We start from the raw sequence: 7,816 nt of genomic DNA on the forward strand, positions 1-7,816 counted from the left end.
TGGCCTTCTGGAGGAAAACGAACACAGAGACTTAATGGAGGAGTCAGTTCTTTTTTCCCAGACAAGGTTCAGGAATGAGCCCAGCTAAGATTCACAAAGCCAGTTAGCTGCTGACTGCAGGTGTAGGAGGGAGCCCAGCTGAGCCCAGGAAAGCCACATGCCTAAACTCCTGAACTGATGCTTCTAAACTGCGGCATTGGAGAAGACTCTTGAGAGTCCTTTGGACTGCAAGGAGATCCAACCAGTCCATCGTAAAGATCAGTCCTGGGTGTTCATTGGAAGGACTAATGTTGAAGCTGAAACTCCAATACTTTGGCCACCTGATGTGAAGAGCTGACTCATTTGAAAAGACCCTGATGCTGAGAAAGATTGAGGTCAGGAGGAGAAGGGGACAACAGAGGATGAGATGGTTGGATGGCATCACTGACTCGATGGACATGGGTTTGGGTGGACTCCAGGAGTTGGTGATGGACAGGGAGGCCTGGTGTGCTGAGGTCGATGGAGTCGCAAAGAGTCGGACATGACTGAGTGACTGAACTGAAAACTACTGACCCAGTGAATCACAAACTAAATACATATTTAGGGCAGGGGGCATTTGTTACCCACCAATAACTAACTGAGAACATGAAACAATGTATGTAATCCATTGAGAGATTCAAGCTTTATGACCTGGAGGACAGAGAAGGCAGACATTAATTGTAATTGTAGTTATCTGGGAAGACTGCTTGGAGTAGGTGTTGCTTTATTTAAGGCCTATGTAGTTGTAAGTAATAGAATCTTGGTTATAACTGGCTCTGAGTTCAAGGGAATTTACTGGCTTGCTGAACTGAACAATAAAAAGGTCATTTGGCTTCAGGCAAAGTGTGAATTAGCAGCTCAACACTGAATCCAAGGGGCTGTTTTATGCTATCCCTCCTCTTTGTGTTACCCAATGAAAGACTGTGTGCCCAAGGCACAGTGAGCTTAAACAAACCAAAATGGAGTTTGGGGATTATGGCAGGGCCATGCAAGGGGAATGGGTGGCTCGTGCCCAGAAAAACCCCAAACTCCCCATAGGGTTTCAGCAAAGCAGTTCTAAAAGTGAGGTGAGGGAAGACATCCCTGAGCATGTGATTGGCTCTTGTACAGTTCTCTGATTGGTTTATGGTGAGGTAATAGGGCAGTTAACATCATCAGTCCTTAGGTGCCAGTAGGTCTATGGGCTACATGCGCATGGTCATCAAGTAATTAATCTCTTCCATTTGGTGGTGGATTTCAGCAGCTGAAAACCTCAGGAAATATGCACGAGATACTATTGTGTACTTCAGAGAGGAACTTCCGTTGTTGTTTGGTCATTAACCACGTCCAATTCTTTGGACATAAACTGTAGCCCACCAGTCTCCTCTGTCCATGGGATTTCCCAGGCAAGAATACTGGAGGGGGTTGCCACTTCCTTCTTCAGGGGATCTTCTCGACTCAGGGGTCGAACCAGCCTCTCCTGCACTGGGAGGTGGATTATTCGCCATGAGCCACCAGGGAAGCACTCGGAGAGGGGCTACGGGGGTGGGGTCTGTCCCTGGGAGGCCCCATAGAGTCCTGCTGGGTTACATCTGCTTTCTGAGGTATCAGCGCCATCCTTTGGCTGCCACACTCCTGGTATAATAGAGGCCTATTTGCATGCTCTGGAGGTTATCTTCTACTTTATTCTGGTCTTCCCCCTAAAAGGTATTTTTTCATGAACCTTCTGCTGATAAGCAAGGAAACTTCCTTCCCAAATATCTCTGGTAAATGTTCCTGTAATATCCTAAACGGAATCATCTCTTTATTCCTAAACCAGTTACTTTAGCCCAAAGGATGGGATACGATGATTTCACTCATTCTGGGCTCATGTTTGGAGGCTGGCAGGAGCGCTCAGGCCTCTGACAAGCCCAGGGTCAGGGCAGGGACCCTAGTACCTGAAAGAGAAGTAAGTTCCCGTTTCAAAGAGAACAGGGACACAGGACACCTGTGTGGCCAAAGACGGTGGCTGTGCCCTACAGACAAGACGCAGCTTGTCCTCTGTTAAAGGGCTGGTCCTTGTGGGAAAACTGGAGCAGCCTCCTAACCAGGCTTGTGTGTCTGTCTCTGCCTTTTTAAATACTCCCTACCTCTTCAGTGAATAGGGAAGAGCGTTATGGATTGGAAGGTAGGCCATCAGCAGAATTTTGTCTTTTTATTTTATGTTTATTTTTAATCATCTTTATTGGAGTGCAGTTGTTTTAGTCCAACTCTGCAACCCCATGGACTGCAGCACACCAGGCTTCCCTGTTCATCACCAACTCCAGGAACTTGCTCAAATTCATGGCCATTAAGCTGGTGATAGTTTCTACTGTGCAGCAAAATGAGTCAGCCATACATACACATATATCTCCTTCCTTTCGGACTTCCCTCCCATTTAGGTCACCACAGAGCATCAAGTAGAGTTCTCTGTGTTATACAGTCGGTTTTCATTAGTTATCTATTTTATACATAGTATCAATGTTACCCAGTCCAAGCTTGTTTTGCTCACCTGGGACAGGTCAATAAATTGGAGATGAGGTGTTGAGGCAAGGAATACAATTTTCTTCTGAAAGCTAGCAGACCTAGGAAATGGCAGACTAATGTCTCAAAATAATCATCAAATGGGTCTGGATGCCAATTTTTTTTACAGAACATAGAGGAGGGGGGCAAGGTGACGGTGTAAAATAAAAAGGCCATTAATCTTGCAAATATCTCCTGGAATGATCAGTTTTGGGGAGGGCATATGTTAATTTATTTTTTCTTGCAGCTATTCATTCACAGGTAGACAGGGTCTTGTTGTCTTCCTGACCAAAGGCACTTAGGTTTTATGTGCAGGCAGAAGAGCAGGGTTTCCTGAGGCAGGACATTGAGTATGGACACTATCCTGTCAGTGAACAGAAGCAATGGGAAGCAAAAGTTAAAGAGACAGAGACAACAGATACAGGATTTTATTCTTCCCTGTAACATCAATAGTGTATATGTGTCAATCTCAGCATCCCAATGCCTCTACCACCCCTTTGTCTTTTCACTTTAAATTTTACAAAATGGGATTGCATTGCTTGCTAATGAAAATTGATATTTTACTGCAAATGAATTATCAAAGTTGCAGCATTTTGATAATGGGGGAGGCTGTGCATGTGGCTGGGGGCAAGGGATATAGGAGAAACCTCTGTTATGAACCTCAGTTTTGTTCAGAACCTAAAACAGCTCTAGGAAATAAGGTCTATTAAAAATTACCTAGTAAAAATTCACCTAATAATATATTCATTCTAATAATAAATTCACACCTGAGAAATATTAATCATTGATAAATGCATTCTGCTCTTAACAATCTAAATGACTCCAGACTAGGCTAAAGTTAATTTGGATCCAACAACCATCCTCTCGAATTATCGCTGTTCCTGACTCCTGTTTCCAGAAATAAGTGCTGCTGCAATTGATAAGTACTTTCAATGCCCTTTTAAAGTGACGTCTGGGACTTCCCTGGTGGTCTAGGGGTTAATTCTCCCTGCTTCCACTGCAGAGGGTGCAGGTTCATTTTCTGGTTAGGGAACAGATCCTGCTTGCAGCAAGGTGTGACCAAAAAAAATTTTTTTTTTAAGTAAATATAAAGCAACTTCTCTCGATGGAGTATAGGTAGATAAGTAGAAGGATGAGAGAGAGAGAAAACACTTAATGTAATCCTCTTATACGCCTTTTCATTGACAGAGTTTTGTTTCGACTCACACATATTGTTGTGCAGCTGGCCTTTTCCTGTTCTCCAGGTCTTTCCTGTTATTTTCAGCTGCTGCTTGGCATTCCATGATAATCGTATACCATGTCGTATTTACCCTTTTATCTATTTTACCAATACTTGTGTAGCTGGATCTTAAAAAAAAAAACAAAAACACAACTTTCCTGCCTCGGAAGAATCTCAACAGAAACTTCAAAGCTGAAAGCAGTGGGAGACAGGGACCCCCACTTCTGAGAGAGCTGCTGGCCCTGCCTCTTTGGGCTAACAATTCTGTGACTATCAGCCCTTGGTACCCATATCCAGTCTGTCTAAGAGAGGGCTTGGGATTCATTGGAAAAGATGCTTTAAAAAGAAGTCCTTCAACCAAGGTGTGCTGAGTGCTGTGACACAGGGCTTAACGAGTCAGAGACATCGTCTTTGTGGAGCTTTGATGGGGGCCTGGAGCATCCCTGAGCTTTTTTTGGTCCTGTTCTTGGAGCCCCTGGGATAGGCAGTGTAAGAACATTTGAGACCTGTGATTGTTGGGTCCATCCAGGGCTGATCTCCGCAGTGAGTGGGCAGTGGAGGAGAGGCTGGGCTGTTGGAGTTCGGCTGTATGAGGAAGGCTGCATGTTCCTGAGGGTCACACAGAGGCTTGGAGAGGCGATGGGGCATGAGCCGTCTTCAAAAGACTCAGCCAAGAGGGTGCTCACCTCGGTATGGAGACCCAGGAAGAAATGGATGCAGCAGGGGCAGGAGGCAGGGAAAGAAAAAGGATCCAGAGAATTCAGGTAAAGAACACACTGAGAGGGCCCCATGCAGTCAGCCAAGACTCATCAGCTCATCTGTGAAACCCGGATAGTAGTATCTCTTCACGGGGTGGTTGTGAAGATGAAAATGCTTAATACCTGAATGCACAGTGCTTGGCCCAGAATAAGAGTCTGGCCCAGAAGTGTCCCTTTGTAGGAGCACTCTGCTGATGCTGTGTCAATCTGTCTTTGACACCCTCTGGTGGGAGACATTCAAACTCCCAGCTGTTTGTAGGCTTTTGGACCCTGCTGCCAGCTGGGTTCACTTACCCACAAGGTCCTTGACAAGGGGAAGCTTCCCTGGGCCGGATATCTCTGCCTCTGTTCTCCACCACCGCTCTCCAGCAGTGCACCTGTCCTGAGCTCCCGTCCACCTCTGGGTGGTGCTGGCAACAGTTCTCTTCCAGCTCTGCCTGTCTGGTTCCACATTTGGTCCACGGGAAATTGTAAGGAGCTCTAAAGGGGCAGCTCCCCCCACCCACCCACCTTCAGAGTAGTCCCCTTCCTTTCTCAGGAAGGCCTGCTCACCAGTTTCCTGCCTTTAGCCTTTGTAGACCCAAGTAAGACACGTGTCGTTGCTTCCCTCAAATTTCAAGGGAGTCTCATCAAGCTTTCCAAGGGGGTCCCACTGAGGTCCAGCCGGGAGAACCATTCGCCCTCCTGTCACCCTTGGGACTTGGAGGAAAGCACTGGCCACCAAGCCTCTCTAGTTCTTTCTCCTTCTCCCTTTCCTCTCCAATCTCAACTCCTTAACTCATTATTCTACTTCTTTGAAAACTAGTTTTCTCGTTTCTTAGCATAGTGTTCCATCAGAAGTTACAAGGTCAAGGCTCTTGGCACGTGATTGACACATTCCCTGTCTTTGAACCCCAACTGAAACAGCAATGAACATTCAATCAATTCCAAGAAAATTATGCATTTAATATTCATATGTGTTAAAAATATAAATCCATGCATGGCAATCCGTGCATGTGTGCTCAGTGTCCGACTCTTTGACCCCTGGACTGTAGCCCCCCAGGCTCCTCTGTCCATGGAATCTTCCATGCCGGGGACCAGCCTCAGCAGAGTCCAGGGATACCCTCAGGATGGATGATGTTGGTGAATGAATGAATGACACGGGGAGACCAAGCTTCAGTAAGCGAGGCCCCTAACTTTATTTTCAAAAGGAACTTTTATACCTTGACTTGTACATAGAGGGAAATGAAAGATGCAAGGTCATACAGAGTCAGCCCAAACACTCCAGCAGTTTTGCCCTTATCGAATTCAGGATTTTTTTCTGCATACCTTTCCCATAAACAATGTTGTGTACATTATCTTCTGGCCTTGGAGGCCTGTGGACATTTTATGACCCTCTTTTGATAAAGGCTGCTCAACCAGAAAACTTATTTTCCCTTGAAGTGTTTTTTCTTTATATTTCTAATCTATGTCAGCCTCAGAAAGTATTAAACAGAGTTCCATTCTCACGGAGCAAAGGTGCAGGGAGTTACAACAAAGAAAGAACCAATTAGCTCAAAGGTCTGATGTGGTTAATTCCAAGGCTACTACTTGTTTTTCTTACATTCCAACTATGTTAACTAATGCACTCCCAGGTGCACAATGGATAAGGGATATGGGAACTTGGCAGCAAGCATTGGCTCAACAGTGAAATCCTACACCAGCACTATTCTAGTAGTTTTTAACTCTTCGAAAGGCTCTATATTTTTAGAATGTTTTAGGCTTCCCGTGCCTCTCACAGTTGGGAGGCTGTGAACAATCACATGCATAGCTGCAAGAGTCTGGATAAACCTGCCAAGCAAGCTCAAGAGCCCTCAGAGGGGTTTGAATTGAAACACTCCTATCATGTCCAGGAGACTTATTAACTAAAGCCCTAAGTCAACTTTTTCCAGAAGAAGGTGATCGGGGATAGCCCCTGTTAATGTCAGAAGAGTTGGTGAAAGACATAAAATAGTAAGACAGACAGATTCTGGTTTTGGGGTAGATGCTCGAGCAGATCCAGGGGGGCCCCTGGAGTCCTGACTCGCCTGGCATGTCAAGTCTCTTCCGCATGACCTTGTCATGGGTGGGATTGGCCCAGGGAGTCCCTCAAGTCCTGAAGCCCTGCTTATCAGGTCTCCTTTGCATGACCTTGTCATGGGTGGGATCTCCTGTGCTGGCTCCTGGCACTTCCAGGCAAGAATACTAGAGCAGGTTGCCATTTCCTCCTCCAGGGGATCTTTCCAACCCAGGAATGAAACCTGTGTCTCTTGCATCTCTTGCGTTGGCAGTCGGATTCTTTACCACTAGTGCCACCTGGGAAGTCCCTTGCCTGGGACTAATCAACCCTAAACTCTCAAGGGTGACTACCTGTGAGAAGGTAGAGAAAAGAGGAACATGAGAAGGGATTCTCAGGTCACATAAATTGTATCTGTAACATTATGAAGTCCTGATTCAGGGGTGGATGAAGAAGTGTTTGTTTTTATTATCTATAGCTTTTTGGATGCCTGAAAGTATTTCATGTTCTGTAATATTTCATATTATATATTTAAATTTTAAGAATAAGGTGAAAAAGAGGAGAGCAATTGTCTATAACTCTTTCAACAATTTGTAATAAAGGCAGCAGAGAAATTAAACGGCACATGGCAAGATCTTGGGAGCAGGAAGTGGTTAGAAAGTTGATCTGTGAAGTAGCAGTTGGTCCTTTGGGGAAGGTGTTCTCAAACGCAAGTTCATGGGCCCCAGGCATAGGGAGGCCAAACAAACCCAAACTTTGGAGTTTGAAGCAGAGAAAGGTATATGGCAGGGCAGTGCAAGGAGAGCGAGTGGCTTGTGCCCCCAAAACTTAAACTCCCTGAACGGTTCAGTGAAGTATTTTTAAAGGCCAGGTAAGGGAGGGGTGGCCAGGGTATATGATCAGCTCCTACACAATTCTCTGATTCACTGATGGGGATCAACCCTTAGGCACCAGTAAGTCTGGGGGCTACAAGCACAGGATCATCCAGTAGTTAATTTCTTCCTTGGTGATGGTTTTAGCGTTTGAAAAATTCAGGAAATTAGCATTAGCTACTATTATCTCGGAACTTCGGAGAAGAGCTAAAGCAGAGGACATGGGGGAGGGATGTCCAGGAAGCATCCAAAGGGTTCTGTGGGCTTCCCAAGAGAGGAGAAAACCAGGTGTGACTTTCGTTTTCTGAGAAAATGAAAGCTATCTCATTGGCTGCCTGCATCCCATGGAAGGTATTCCTCTGTTATCTGCAGAGCTGCTGTAAACATCCTGCTTCAGATCTTCCCTGAACTCAGC

This window comes from Budorcas taxicolor, chromosome 21, assembly GCF_023091745.1.
Source record: "Budorcas taxicolor isolate Tak-1 chromosome 21, Takin1.1, whole genome shotgun sequence".
Taxonomy (NCBI): domain Eukaryota; kingdom Metazoa; phylum Chordata; class Mammalia; order Artiodactyla; family Bovidae; genus Budorcas; species Budorcas taxicolor.